We start from the raw sequence: 16148 nt of genomic DNA on the forward strand, positions 1-16148 counted from the left end.
TCTTGTAGTACGGCCTATATGTAAAGTACATTAGGTGCAAAAACTCTGTCACAACCATTGGGGCTTTTCCATTTTCTTACTGCATGTTAACTGCATGGCGGATATGCAGAATACAGTTAACTATACTTTCTGAGATCTAACTAACTGCTCCATCTTGTCTGCTGAATTTGGTATATGATGTCTAGATCTGGTGCAATATTTGCATCTCTCAGCCCATTTTTCTCCCATTTCACACCCCCCAAACAACATTTTATTGTATTTATTGTTTAATATGACAAATACCATATGAGGGATCTTCAAAACGTTTTCGCACTTTTATTTGTTTAAACACTATTTATTAAATATCTCAAAAGAAAATTACAGTCGTTCCCGAAATTCGTGGGGGTTCCGTTCTAGGAACCCCTGCAAATTTTGAAAAACCGCAAATATGGTTTATCGTGGGGGAGACTGGAGAGGGCAGTGGGAGAGGCAGGAGAGAGCAGCCGGAGCACCGGCGAGTAAAGGAAATCACTCGCTGTGTGCTCCGACCGCCTCTTCCTGCACTAAAGTCGGGCCTTACCAATCAGGAGCTGCTTTGACATGCAGTTTGAGTTCAAGTGTACTCGCTCTGCAGCTCCTCAGTATCTCTCCTCTTTTTACCTCTGGGAACTCTACTCTTCAGACAAGTCCCTCCTCTCTGTACCCTTCTTCTCTACCGCCAGCTCCCATCTCCGTCCCTTCTACCTTGCTGCGCCGTATGCTTGGAATAACCTGCCTGTATTGCTATGTCAGGCGCCATCTCTGGCGCTATTTAAAGCCAGTCTAATAACCTACTTATTTGAAGCTGCATTTAAACACTGACCAAACCAACATACCGGTCTTTCATTCCCTTAATATTCCCCTACCACCTTTTAGCCCCCTATGTGTGTCTGTCATAATTAGAATGTAAGCTCTTTTGAGCATGGACCATCTCTTGCATGTACAATGTAATAATAATAATTTTATTCTTATATACCGCCAAAGCTGTAGTAGTTCGAGTCAGTTTATAATAAAGAAGAGCTGGACAATCAGCGAATATAGGTACAATGTAAAGTCAATCAACATACGGGTGGGCGGGAAGCAGGTAAGGCATAAGAGAAAATGGGAAACAATTTGGTTAGTGTACAGATTTCGCATGCACCTGGTAGCGCTAAAGAAATAATAAATTATGGTTGTTGTTGTGTAGCAGGGACTGAAGAGAAATTGGAGCCTGCTAGCCTGTTGGCAGTACTCTACTTTAATTGCTAGCACTGTCAGCAGGCTATGGAAGGCTAGAGGGAGAGAGGGAGCTCGTATAGTGGGCCGCTGCAGCGGTGGCATCAGGTGGCGGGCAGCGGCGGCCGCACGTGCAGGCAAGTTGCAGACGGTGGCAAAGCCGCTCTTCTGGGAGGGCAATGGCAGCAAAGGCGGCTCTATGGGGGAGGGGGCAGTGGTAGCAAGGGTGGATCTCCGGGGTGGAGGCAGCGGCAGCAATGGCAGAGAAGTATCTCTAAGCCAACATTCCTCCGTCATCGTCTTCTGCCTGACCAATTCTGCTGGAGCGCCCTGGAAGTTATATCAGACAAATGAAGAATGCTGTAACTGTGATGAAAAATAGGCTCAACTGCGTTAATCCCGTTGCATATTTTAACATTGTCAATTAAGATGTTAATCGCATTCTTAACGTGTTAATAGTTCAGCCCTAGTAATAACAGAAATAAACACAATCCAAACTGTATAACTGTTAAAATTCCAATCATTTTCATGTCTAATGGAGATTAATATCTACTGACTGAACTAAAATATGAGTATTCAACCCTTGTATCCCACACGTTACATTTTTGTTTGGAGATTAACCCCCCTCCCCCCCACACACACATACACTTTTATCAAGTTGTGCTGCCAAACAGCACAAGCTAAAAGCCGAGCTTGGTTCTTTTTGTTGCATAGAGCATTTTGGACCCCAGTTAGATTACAAAAGTTAGACAGCTCTAAGTCTAATAGATGCTGGCATTGTAAACTTGAAGCAGGGACTCTAGATCATTTATTATTCTATTGTCCCTTTATCATGGCCTTTTGGAAATCAATTTGGTCCCAAATTAATTGTTTTTTAGAGAATCATGTAGCATTATCATATGATACGATTCTATTTGGTACATCAATGAGAACAAGGAGTCAGATTTCATCAAACAACAATAAACTTTTATTGATTATGACAGGGGTCGCCATTCAAAATATCACAAGTAATTGGAAAAACTGCAGTAGATTAACTTATACCTTCTGGTGGAATTCGTTATGTCACATTTATAACATGGAAAGCATAATTGCTATTCAAAAAGGATATTATAATAAATTTAAAAAGATCTGGGGGCCATTGACGACTTACTGTAATGAGTAGACACCATTTTCTATTGAAAGTATATTTGCAAATGGGGGAAGGAGGGTGAATTAAAGTTTTACTATAGGTTTAATCAATAGTAAATAATATTTATATTTGTATATTTTTGATTGAATGCTAAAGGAAAGGGTGGGTGGGAAGGGAATAAATTTATTTATTTGATGTTATACTAGAAAGAAATTCAAGTGATGTATTAAATTTTTAATGTTTTATTATTTGTACACTTGTAAGATTTAAAAATGAATAAAGAATTAAAAAATAAATAAATAAAAGCCGAGCTGCCCATTCTAATCCTATGGGCGGCTCAGCATTTAGCTTGCACTGTTCAGCAGTGTGGTTTGATAAATGGGGGGGAGATGGGGGAGGGTAAGTAATTAGAAAATTGATCAGCTGACAGGCCTAGAGTAGTTGATGAAGTTTCTGATCTTTCAGTAACCAGCAGATCACCCCAAAAAGCCTACAGGGTCTTAGAATAGCAGACGGACTATTTTTTCTTTTCTATTATTCTTTCTTGTTTCCTCACATGCAGACTTAAAATGGTAAAACCTCAAACTAAGCTGCCTTTAAATCAGTTGCAGCATCTTCGACTAAACATGTTTGGCTTATCTTAAAATCTGCATATGTGACTGGAATTTAATACAGTATATTATGGAACATTATGGTGGGGGGGGAAATTCTATAAATGGCACTGAAAAGTCAGCACTGAAATAAATTGGTGGTCAATGCTATTTTAAAATGGGCATTCAAAGATGAGCACCTATTATAGAATATCATTGTCGCATAAGCAGTGAAGTACTGATTTGGTTTTGTTGGTGGGGGGGGGCAGGAGCTCTGCCCTTGCGCATGACCTTTCGGCAGCTCCCGAGTCCCCCATCCACCTCCTCCCGGCGCTATAGTTTTAAATCTTTGGGCAGCCACCGTGCAGTATCCACAAGCAGGCCTGCCCCTGGAAGTAGAATGAAGGGTTCTGGGGCATGTTGTGCGGCGGCTGCTTGAAGATTTTTTTTTTAAATAAATCTTTATTGATTTTCAAGTAGTAACAGTACAATAAATATGAATCAGAACATATAACAAATCAAGAAAAGCACTTTGAACTTACAAATATTCGAAAGTAATCTTTTCCCCCACCCCTTTTACTTAATCAATAATATCCTTCCAATAACCCATTCTTATTTAAAGTAGTAATACATTCCCACCCTGGATGTGTAAGGGAATCAGACAAAAATTAAAGAGAAATATAGAACTATATAGAAGCAATAAAAGATACCAATACATGACTTTGCACCCTCGGCTTGATTTGTTAACTTCTACTCTCCACCTCCCGACTTGGACCGGGAGCAGCAGCCGAGGCAGAGCAGGAGCAGTGCAGAAGGCACGCATGGTGTGGGAGCGTGCTCCACCCCTCCCTCCCCGACTTTGCACCGTCGGGTCTTGCTCAACTGCTACTCTCAACCACAGCTGTCATTCCCAATTGTTACGCCCAACCACAGTTTTCACTCCCAACATATACTCACACACCACCAAGACTCTCTACAGCATCTACCCTAAAGTAATTCTTACTCCTACCCATCCAGGTACAACACTAGAAGAACAACTTTCTCACAGTCAACCACTTGTCCTCACTATCCGCCCCCTCCCCTCCCCCCAAATGAAGCTAATCACACAAACACACACCCTGGCCACCCTACTAATAATCCTCCTCATTACCAGTTGGAAAGCAGTAGCAAACAACTTGCCAGCTCCACCCACATGCTCCCCTGCAAACAAAATCCAACACCACAACAGGAGAACCCCAATAGTTAGAAGCTCAAACCACCAAACCAGTGCTCAACATCCCATCACCCTAGCCTGGAGAAGAAGACCACCTCCCTAGACCAAATCTCAGCCTCCTCGTAAAACACTCATCTACCCTGAAACGACACACAATTTCCAAACAGATATCACCATCCTAACATGTGCCTACTTAAACATCAGAGCCTTAGGACCTAAAATAGAACACATAAAAAACTGGATAAAAACCGAATACCTAGACTGCCTTTTCCTCACAGAAACCTGGTTAACCTCAGACGCAGATGCTAGAATAACAAAAGTTTGCCCTCATGGATACAAAATAACAGTGACCTGCAGAGAGAAAAAAAGAGGAAGAGGACTAGCAATCTTAAGGACTCCCTAACCCTAAATATACTCGATAAAACATCCACCCCACAAATGGACTTCCTTGCCTGCCATCTTTCAAGAACCACTCTAAAAAACTCACTAAACTGCATGCTCTGCTACATAACACCAAAAAACTGGACCACAGTAAGACCTGAATTTGAAAACCTCATATACCAAAATTCATTAACAGCAGAATACAACCTCATCCTAGGAGACCTAAACATACACCTTGAAGACCAAGCATCCAAACCAGCAGAAAACTGTCTATCATTTCTCAATGCCTTATCCTTCCAAATCCTAAACCCTCAAACCACGCATGAAAAAGGACACCAACTTGACATCGCAGTCTTCATGACCCATCAACCATCCTCCCCAGAAATTCAAACACCTAATGGAACCTGGTCCCCATCCCTCTGGTGAGACCACTACACATACACATTCAACATCAACTGGACCAAGAACAAAACCATACCTAAACCCCAAAAAATAACTTACACCTCACGCAAACACATCGACCCCCCAAAAATTCTGGACAAAAATAGATGAAACAATCCAGGACTGTGACCCCAAGGACTTCATCTCACAGTGGAACAATCTGACTACCACATCCTTGATGAACTAGCTCCACTACAAACCAAAACTAGAATCAGCAGAAGATCAGATCAATGGTTTGACAATGAACTACTCCTACTTAAAAGACAATGCAGACAACTAGAAAGAAAATGGAGAAAAGCTAATCTAGATCACACGAAAACCGCCTGGAAAAAAATGAACAAACAATACAAAATACTACTAAAGGACAAGAGAAAAAACATATTATACTAATCTAATAGGCACAGAAACCCAAGATACCAAAAAACTATTCCAAATAGTAAAAGACCTAACAGACACCAAACCCTACATGACCACTAACAATACCCCATCCCCCTCAGCCAACCTCTTAGCAGAACACTTCAAGAACAAAATTACAAATGCCAGAGCCACCCTCAATTGTACCCCATCCCACCTAAATGAACTCACAATTCTTCCCACAGATAAAGAATCAACTGCAACTGACAGAACATGGTCTCAAATCCCCAACATACAATGGTCTGAATTCAATAAACTCTACATAAAGTACAGCCACGCATCCTGTGACCTTAACCACTGCCCATCATATCTCCTTACAACTGCCAGCACAAAATTCCGTACTCTACTTCTGCAATGGATACAAACCATGCTCACTGACGGCCTTTTCCCAACTGACCTCAGTGAAATCATCATCACCCCAATCCAAAAGATCCAAAAACACCAACAGACCAACCATCCAACTACAGACCCATTGCCTCAATACCTCTATATGTCAAACTGACAGAAGGACTAGTAGCCAAATACCTCACCAACTATCTAGATGACCATAATGTACTTCACCCCACGCAATCTGGCTTCAGATCCAACTTCAGCACAGAGACATTACTAGGCTCCCTCATTGACACAGCCAGACACCTCAGCACAGGAAAAAAAAATGCTTCTCATACAACTAGACCTTACCGCAGCATTTGACCTGGTAGACCATAACATCCTACTGCAAATCTTGGATGCAATAGGCATCTCAGATAAAGTATACTCTTGGTTTGAAGGCTTCCTAAAATCCAGAACATACAGAGTAAAATCAGATAAAGAAAAATCTGAACCTTGGTCCAACCCTTGCTGCGTACCACAAGGATCCCCACTATCCCCTACTCTCTTCAACCTATACACTGCATCTCTTGGAACATACCTAGATAATCTAGGCATCACCACCTACAATTATGCAGATGACATTACCATTCTCATACCTTTTGATCAACCAAAGACCGCCATGACAAACATACTACACCGAACACTAGAAACAGTAGCAACCTGGATGAAAGATCACAAACTGAAACTCAGCACAGACAAAACTAAATTCATCCTCCTTGAAAACGACAAAGTCCCAACCATAGCCAATATAGAAATTAACACAATCAACTATCCCATTCAAACTACCATAAAACTACTAGGAATGACTATAGACCGATGCTGCACCATGCAACCACAAATAAATAAAACAATACAGAAATCCTTCGCAGTGATGAAAAACCTAAGACAAGTCAGGAAATTCTTTGAAAAAACACAATTCCAGCTTATAGTACAATCCCTAATACTAAGTCTACTAGATTACTGCAACATCCTCTACCTCCCCTGCCCTGCTACAATGACTAAACAACTACAAACAATCCAAAATACAGCTCTGAGACTCATCTACTCCTTGAGAAAACACGACCATATTACAGAAGCATACATCAACTCACATTGGCTACCAATCCAAGAAAGAATACTATTTAAATTCTACTGTATGTTATTTAAAGCCTTAAACGGAGACAGCCCAACCTACCTGAACAACCGCCTCATCCAATCCACCTCAATCAGTCATAGAAAAACACACACCCCATTCACACACCCCTCGATCAAAGAAGTAAAACAGAAAAAACTATATGATGGCCTCCTGGCCACTCAAGCAGCTAAACTAGATAACCAAATCTCCAGTCTACTGATAACGACGCCAGACTACAAGACGTTCAGAAAAGAATTAAAAACTATATTCTTCAAGAAATTCCTGAAACAGCCATAACTTCAGAAAAGAAATAAAAACTACAATCTTCAAGAAATTCCTGAAACAGCCTAATCTTCAAACTTACCGTACTTCCCCCCCCCTCTTCCCGCCACACTGAAACTACATAACCTACTCCTTACCTCTCTAGAAAGGACAAATGTTCTTCCATTGTAACCCTCCGTTTTTTAAATCTCTTTTGTAACCCGCCTTGAACCGCAAGGTAATAGCGGAATAGAAATCTCTAATGTAATGCCCCAAGATTTCAGCATTCATTTTTTCATATTTGTAGTTAAGTCGATCATAGTTCTTCCAATTGCGTGGTATCATCTGCATGGCTATTCCCGTCATAATTAAGAAAAGCCAGCATTTATAACGATCCATAGGGGGTTTAACATGTAATATTGTTCCACATATTATGACTTCATAAGTTAATGGGATTGATGACTCAAGTACAACATTAATTTGACCCTATATCGACTTCCAAAAATTAAGTATCAAAGTCCCTATATCAAGATGACAATGCCAGCATCTATTAGATTTAGAACTGTCTATCTTTTGCAAATGAATTGGGGTTCAAAAAATCCTATGCAACAAAAAAAAAAACATGTTTGCCTCATAGATGCTGACGCTCTACACCTCATCCTCCAAGTCCAAATTTGTGGCCATCGAGACGCAGAAATATACTGCTTTATCTCAATGTTCCAAATGTCTCTAAGACTAAATTTTGTTTTTTATTCAAGAATTCAGAAATTAGTTTATACCACCGGGCGGCCTGATGTCCTAAAAAATCTGTCTGGAAGCATAGGATCTGCAAGTTATAATGAGTTTTTAAGTTTTGCCAATCAGGGAACCCACTATGAATGGCCTGCTTCAACTGCTTGAAGATTTAAAATTATAACACTAGGAGATGGGAAGGAGGGAGGGCGGGCAACAATCGGCAACCGAAAATTTTTGGGGAGGCCATGGCCCCTGTGGCTTCTCCTGTTCTGATGCCTATGGCGTGTCGACTTTGGTGCTCAGATCTAAGCACCAGGACTTATGCCCCTGACCTGCACATTCTTCTCCCATATTTCCCTCCCTCCTCCTCCCCTTTTTGGGTTGCATGCTATGGAATTTAGAGCATAGCAAGATGTATGCATAATTCCAAACTGGTGCTGATTATTACCAATAAACACCCCACTTCTCTAAACAAAATGAGCTAAGCCAAATCAAATTATCACATTAGTCTCTCATAAAACCAAGTTACAGGGCTCTTTTACTAAAGTGTACTAAAATCTGGGCATAGATCATAGTAATGTGGAACATTCCTGTGCACTAAACACAGTTTCATCACTGCATTTTTTTACGGTTTTAGGGTTTTTTGGGTTTTTTTTTGCAGGTTATATATATTAATGTTCCCATTAGCATTCAAGCAAAAAAGTTAAACGTGGGAGGTACTAATGGGTAAATTTTATAACCGGCATCAAAACTTAGGCATTGTAACTGCTCTACTGGTACCTAACTTAATTGACAAATGCCGTTAGAAATAACGAAACCTCCCTGATGTTCAAGTGCCTACTGGAGCCTAAATAAATGGAGCTGAAATTGCACCTACATACACACCTAATGCAACTATGGGCATAGGTAATGCCAGAAGTAGCAATGGGTGCTAGAAAGCGCCTATGTAGGTGCGATTCACTGCATAGATAGGCACCAAAAATGTAGGCCCGGGAAACCCAGCCTACATTTCTAGTGCCTATTTTGCCCAGAGGCACAATTCTGTAAATGGCGCCCTCATGTGATTGACACACAATTGGTGGACGCTTTTTAGATGGCTGCCTATAGTGGCACCGTATACAGATTTCCTCCCATGTAATCATTGTGTTATCCAGCTAGCATATTAATTATAATATGCTAGCTGGATTTTTTTTTAAATAGGTAATGCGCGGGGTACCGCTAGCAAACAGGCAAAATATCACAAAATACTTTAATGCACTGTTAATATACACTAACAAGCTCCCCCCTTTTATAAAACCATAGCGTGGGTTATAGCGCCAGCTATAGCAGTAACAGCTCCGACGCTCATAGGAATTCTATGAGCGTTGGAGCTGTTACCGCTGTGGCCAGTGCTAAAAACTGCAGTATAATTTTGTAAAAAGGGGGAAGGGTAAATGTTAAGAGCTTAACACCCTTTACTAAAATACCCTCTTTTATTTCCTATCAAAAATATAACATCTGGTTCATTTTTGTCCCAACAGATAATACATAATAGAAGTAAATTAAGCACATGAAAATAATGAATTTCATAAATCAAAAGCTAATCAGAGAAGCAAAGTCTTCATTGCTTTCCAAACCTTTACTGGTTTGATAACTTGGAGTCTGCAAAAGAAAATAATCTTTCACATGTTTCTAATGGTCTTTCTCCCTTTAAAGAAACCAGCTAGAAAACCACTTCCTGATTAAATGGATTATCCTGAAATACATGGAGTGAGGAATTCTGACAGATAAATGTAGAAATCCCAAAGCATCTACTTTGTATAACTGTATTTTATTTTATTTTTTGTTGTTTTCTGTTTTTTATTCTTCTCCTCCTTTACAAAGATGGGCTAGCGTTTTTAGCGCCGGCCGCCGCAGTAACAGCTCCAACGCTCATAGAATTCCTATGAGCGTCCCACTGTTACTGCGGCGGCCAGCGCTAAAAATGCACGCATGGCTTTGTAAAGCAGGGGGTCTGTGCCTGTGGTAATGTGAACTAGCAGCCTGGCATGGACCCTTCACAGATACAGGCAGCAGACAATGGAAAATCAAAAGAAAGTCTTTATTATGAACCAAAAAATACCAAAAGTCTGTTATCATAGATCTCTAGTGTACAAATAAACAACAGGCAGGATTTGAATGTATGGTAGGTTTTGGGGAGCTCATCATAAATTATAAAGGGGTTATGGTGAAATTACATATCTGGCACCCTTTATGTGAAGTTCACAGCAGCACCATCTAAGTTGCCCCATTGCTCTGTTGGGATGTCTATATGGCCAATCCATTACTATGCTGGCCCCTCCCATGTCCAAATGATCTGGATGAGCTGGATGAATAGCTGCTGGATGAATAGCTTTACTGGGTCAGACCAATGGTCCATCTAGTCCAGTATCCCATCTTCACAGAGACTAATCCAAGTCACAAGTACCTGGCAAAACCACAAATAGTAGCAGCATTCCATCCCACCGATCTAAGGCAAGCAGTGGCTTTCCCCCTGTCTGTCTCAACAACCGACTATAGTCTTTTCCTCCTTTTTTAAAACCAGCTACAAAAACCGCTCTTACCATATCCTCTGGCAACATGTTCCAGAGCTTAACTATTCTCTGAGAGAAAAAAATATTTCATCCTATTGGTTTTAAAAGTACAGTAGTACCTTGGTTTACGAGCATAATTCGTTGCAGAAGCATGCTCGTAATCCAAAGTACTCCGCCCCCCTCCCTGACCGAAAGGGAACATTTAAAAGAGCACAGCGCCAACGGCGCTCAGCCGTTCGGCGCGCCTTTGTGAAGCGCCTGCAGTGACGACAGTTGGATTCTGAAGCTAACAAAATAACAGGCTCCAATCAGCAGGAGCACACCAGCACTTTACGAGAGCGATGGAGGACCCAGGATCCCAGAGGTACTTTCCGGTATACTGCACAGAGTGCAATATGTATGACTACCTCCCCTTGGGAAGGCGGGAGTACATATGCAGTCGGTGTCAGGAACTGGAAAGCCTGAGGATGGAGGTTGGCAGATTGAGGGTCAGGGTCCAGGAACTGGAGGGACTGGAGGGACTGCGCACCACAGAGGAGACGAGCTGGTCAACCCAGAACACAGACGGAGCAGGCCCCATTGTGGACCAGGTGAGAGACCTCGAGAGATTCATCGAGGAGGCCTATAGGAAGGTGGAGGAACGGGACCAGCAGCTGCACAGACGGATGTCGGCAGATGAGACCCAGGATCCACAAGGCGACACCGGGGAAGGACCTAGCGGAGGAACCACGCAAGAGGAGGAGACCGCAACTCACCGGGACCCCGAGGGAGAGACACCGCACTACACCAAGGACACGGACCTGAGGCAGAGGAGGTTGCTGAGGAAAGGGAAGTCTGCTATTGTGGTGGGAGACTCGATCTTGAGAGAGGTAGACAGTCACGTAGCTGGAGGAAGGGAGGACCGGCTAGTGACTTGTCTCCCAGGGGCCAAGACACAAGACATCACTGATAGGATCGAGAGGATCCTGGATGGAGCAGAGACAGAGGAGACTGTGGTAATAATCCACGTCGGAACGAATGATGTGAGCCGGAGGAACTTCAGCATGGCCACACTGACTGACCAGTTCAGGGTCCTGGGACGAAAGCTGAAGCGGAGCACACGGAGGATAGCATTCTCAGAGATCCTGCCTGTACCGAGAGCAGATGCAAAGAGGCAGGCAGACCTCCAGGCTGTGAATGCATGGTTGAGGAGATGGTGCCAGGAGGAGGGCTTCCACTTTGTGAGGAACTGGACGTCCTTCTGGGGAAAGAGCAAGCTCTACCGGCGGGACGGCCTGCACCTGAGCACAGCGGGAACTAGACTACTGGCAGCCAATGTGAGGAAGGAGATCAAGAGGGCTTTAAACTGAGGAGAGGGGGAAAGCCGACAGCTGATCTGATGTTGACGCTTCGGACAACAGTATCCAGAACAGATGCTGAACGGGCTGACTGCAGGGAGGAAGCAGAGGGACCGGAGGATCTTATGATCAGACAGCGAGGGAAACATCAGGTAAAGGGAGCTTGCTGGGAGAAGACTAAGGGGCATGGAGACACAGGGGGACTGAGTGGCACGAGGGCGAAAGCTGAGGGCAATATAGAGGTACCACAAGGCAAGGGGGATCAAACAGAGGCTCAAGGGATGATAGCCCAGGAGGGGGCCGGTAGGGCTAGAAAACCCAGAGGAAAAGCGGGGAAGTGGGGTGGCGGGAATGTGGAGAAGCTGAAAGCTAAGAGGGTAAAGGCTGAGGGCAAAGCAGAAGCACAGGGAACGGGAGAACTGCCCGAAATCCAAGGGCAGGCGGCCCAGGTAAATGCAGAGGTGGAGGAAAAACGACGGGACCTACGGGACCTGCGGTGCTTATACGCAAATGCAAGAAGCCTCATGGCCAAGATGGGTGAACTAGAAGTCGTGGCCAAGGGGGAGGACCTAGATATAATTGGAATTGCAGAAACCTGGTGGACAGAGGAAAATCAATGGGATGTGGCGCTGCCGGGGTACAAGCTCTACAGGAGGGACAGGACCCACAAGAAGGGGGGAGGCATAGCACTATATATAAAGGACTCTATCCACTCGGTCGGGATGGATATGGCAACGAAGGCAGAGGGGCTGAAATCGCTATGGGTCAAATTGCCGGGAAACAAGGGTGCAGGCATAAAACTGGGGCTGTACTATCGCCCACCTGGTACGCCAGAAGGAGTCGGACACGACTTGGAAGCGGAATTGAGACAGGAATGCAGGACTGGAAGTGTAACAGTGATGGGGGACTTCAACTACCCGGGAATAGACTGGAGTACGGGTCACTCCAACTGCACTAGGGAAACAGGATTTGTAGAAGCTGTGAGGGACTGCTTCATGGAGCAACTAGTCAAGGAACCGACGCGAGGGGCTGCTACTCTTGACCTCATCCTAAATGGATTAGGGGGGCCTGCAAGAGGGGTAGAAGTGGGAAGACCACTAGGCAACAGTGATCACAACGCGATCAGATTCACATTAGAAAGGGGGACACCCATAGTAAGGAGGACCGCAACAACTGCGCTCAACTTCAAGAAAGGGAACTATGTTGCTATGAGGGAAATGGTGGGGAGGTAGCTCAGAAACATCTTTAGGATGGAGACTGTGGGAAGCGCCTGGACCCTATTCAGGGACACCCTGCAGGAAGCACAAAGAATGTACATCCCCAGTTTCAGGAAAGGCTGCAAGAACAAGCGATCAAAGGACCCTGTTTGGATGTCAACTGAGGTAAAGAGGGCAATAAATGACAAAATAGTATCCTTCCGGAGATGGAAAAAGGACCCAACGGAGGAAAATCACCAGGCGCACAGGATATGCCAAAAGGAATGCCACCAAGAGGTTAGAAAAGCGAAAGGGGAATACGAAGAGGGGCTGGCCAGGGAGGCGAAAAACTTCAAGGCATTCTTCAGTTACGTAAAGGGGAAGCGACCAGCGAGAGAGGAGGTGGGGCCGTTGGACGATGGGGATAGGAAGGGAGTGATTAAGGAGGATAAAGAGGTAGCTGAGAAGTTGAACACGTTCTTCTCGTCGGTTTTCACGAGCGAAGACACATCTAATATACCGGATTCAGAGGAGCTCATGAGTGGGGAACAGGCCGAAAAATTGGAGCACACAGAGGTAAGTAAGGAGGATGTCCTCAAACAGATAGACAGGTTAAAATGCGGTAAATCACCGGGCCCGGACGGGATCCACCCAAGGGTTCTGAAGGAACTAAGACAAGAAATAGCGGGCACAATCCAGCATGTTTGCAACCTATCCTTGAAAACTGGTGAGGTACCAGAGGACTGGAAATTGGCGAATGTCACACCTATCTTCAAGAAGGGATCAAGGGGTGACCCCGGGAACTACAGGCCGGTGAGCCTGACTTCAATTATAGGGAAGATGGTGGAAGCTATGATCAAGGACGGCATTTGCGAGCACATCGAGAGGAATGGCCTACTGAAAACAAGCCAGCACGGATTCTGTAAGGGAAGGTCGTGCCTAATGAACCTTCTGTACTTCTTTGAGGGAATAAGCAGTCGGGTGGACAATGGGGAATCCATAGACATCATTTACCTCGATTTTCAAAAGGCTTTCGACAAGGTGCCACATGAAAGGCTGCTTAGGAAGCTGTGGAACCACGGGGTGGGAGGGGACGTGCACAGATGGATCAAGCACTGGTTGTCGGGTAGACTGCAGAGGGTCGGAGTGAAGGGCCAATATTCTGACTGGTGGGGAGTCACGAGCGGTGTGCCACAGGGATCGGTGCTGGGGCCGTTACTCCAACATATTTATCAATGACCTGGAAAAGGAGGCAAAGTGTGAGGTTATAAAATTTGCAGACGATACCAAACTGTGCGGTAGAGTTAGGTCCAGGGAGGAGTGTGAGGACCTGCAAAGGGACCTGGACAAGCTGGAAGACTGGGCAAACAAATGGCAAATGCGCTTTAACGTGGAAAAATGCAAGGTCATGCATATAGGGAAAAAGAACCCGTTGTTCAACTACAAATTGGGGGGGGGCATTGTTGGGAGACAGCAGACTTGAGAGAGACTTGGGTGTGCTGGTGGATGCATCACTGAAGCCATCTGCACAGTGCGCAGCAGCCTCGAAAAAAGCCAACAGGATGCTGGGCATCATAAAGAGGGGCATAACAACCAGGACGCGGGAAGTCATCATGCCATTGTATCGAGCGATGGTGCGTCCACATCTGGAATACTGCGTTCAGTATTGGTCGCCACACCTCAAGAAGGACATGGCGGTACTTGAGAGAGTCCAAAGGAGAGCAACGAAACTGGTAAAAGGGCTGGAACACTGCCAATACGCCGAGAGGTTGGATAGGCTGGGGCTCTTCTCTCTGGAAAAAAGGAGGCTCAGGGGAGATATGATAGAGACCTTCAAGATCATGAGGGGCATAGAGAGGGTGGATAGGGACAGATTCTTCAGACTGAAGGGGACAACAAGTACGAGGGGGCATTCGGAGAAACTGAAGGGAGATAGGTTCAAAACAAATGCAAGGAAGTTTTTTTTCACCCAAAGGGTCGTGGACACTTGGAATGCGCTACCGGAGGAAGTGATCAGGCAGAGTACGGTACAGGGATTCAAACAGGGATTGGACGGATTCCTGAGGGATAAAGGGATCGTGGGATACTGAGAGAGGTGCTGGGATGTAACACAGGTATAGAAAGCTAACCAGGTAATAAGTATAGAAACCCAACAGGTCGTGCATGTGCAAGACCGGAGGGTTAGGACTACGATGGGAAGATAGGACTTCAATGAGAAACCAAGGTGGCAAGGGAGCCCCTTCTGGTGATTCAGACAGGTCGTGACCTGTTTGGGCCGCCGCGGGAGCGGACTGCCGGGCAGGATGGACCTATGGTCTGACCCGGCGGAGGCACTGCTTATGTTCTTATGTATATCAAAGCAACTTTCCTCATAGGCCATAATGGCAACGCAGACAATTTGTTCCACAACCCAAAAAGTGCCGAGGAAGTGGCGAGGGGTGGCCCAGGGGTGTGTACCTGTCGGGTGCCAGGTGCTGCAGCACCGTCTGAAGAAAATGCCTCCTCCGTCCAGTGCCGCTTCGGAGGGATACCTCTTCTGTCTGCCAGCCACTGGAGAACCCCTGAGCCCACGCAGTGCTGCTTCGGGGGGATGCCTCTTCTGTCCGCCAGCTGCTGGAAAACCCCTGAGCCCACACAGCGCCACTTCAGGGGGATTCCACTTCCGTCCGCCGGTCAGCCTTCCACGCCGAGTGCCTTACGCATGTTGGAGAGCTTATAAGAGCCCAGCAGCCGAGTGCCGTCCCACCTGCAAGTTGCGTATGATCATGTGGGATGGCACTCAGCTGCATGGGCTCAGACAGAGGCTTTCCAACATGTGGAAGGCACCCGGTGTGGAAGGCTGGCCGGCGGACGGAAGAGGCATCCCACTGAAGTGGCGCTTCCTGCAGCTGTAGGTGCTCGTTTATCGGGGCACTGCTTGGTTTGCGAGACAAAAGTTTGCTGAGTGTTTTGCTCGTCTTGCAAAACACTCGCAAACTGCGTTACTCGCAAACCGACGTCCCACTGTATTACTCTGTAACTTCATCAAGTGTCCCCTAGTCTTTGTAAATCTTGATGCAGTAAAATGTTGATCCACTTATACCCGTTCTACACTACTCAGGATTTTGTAGACTTCAATCATTTTGAACATGGATGTTTTTGTATTCAAAAATTGCCCAAAAAGTTAGACGTCCTAAAGGC

This window comes from Geotrypetes seraphini, chromosome 2, assembly GCF_902459505.1.
Source record: "Geotrypetes seraphini chromosome 2, aGeoSer1.1, whole genome shotgun sequence".
In the NCBI taxonomy this organism is placed as follows: domain Eukaryota; kingdom Metazoa; phylum Chordata; class Amphibia; order Gymnophiona; family Dermophiidae; genus Geotrypetes; species Geotrypetes seraphini.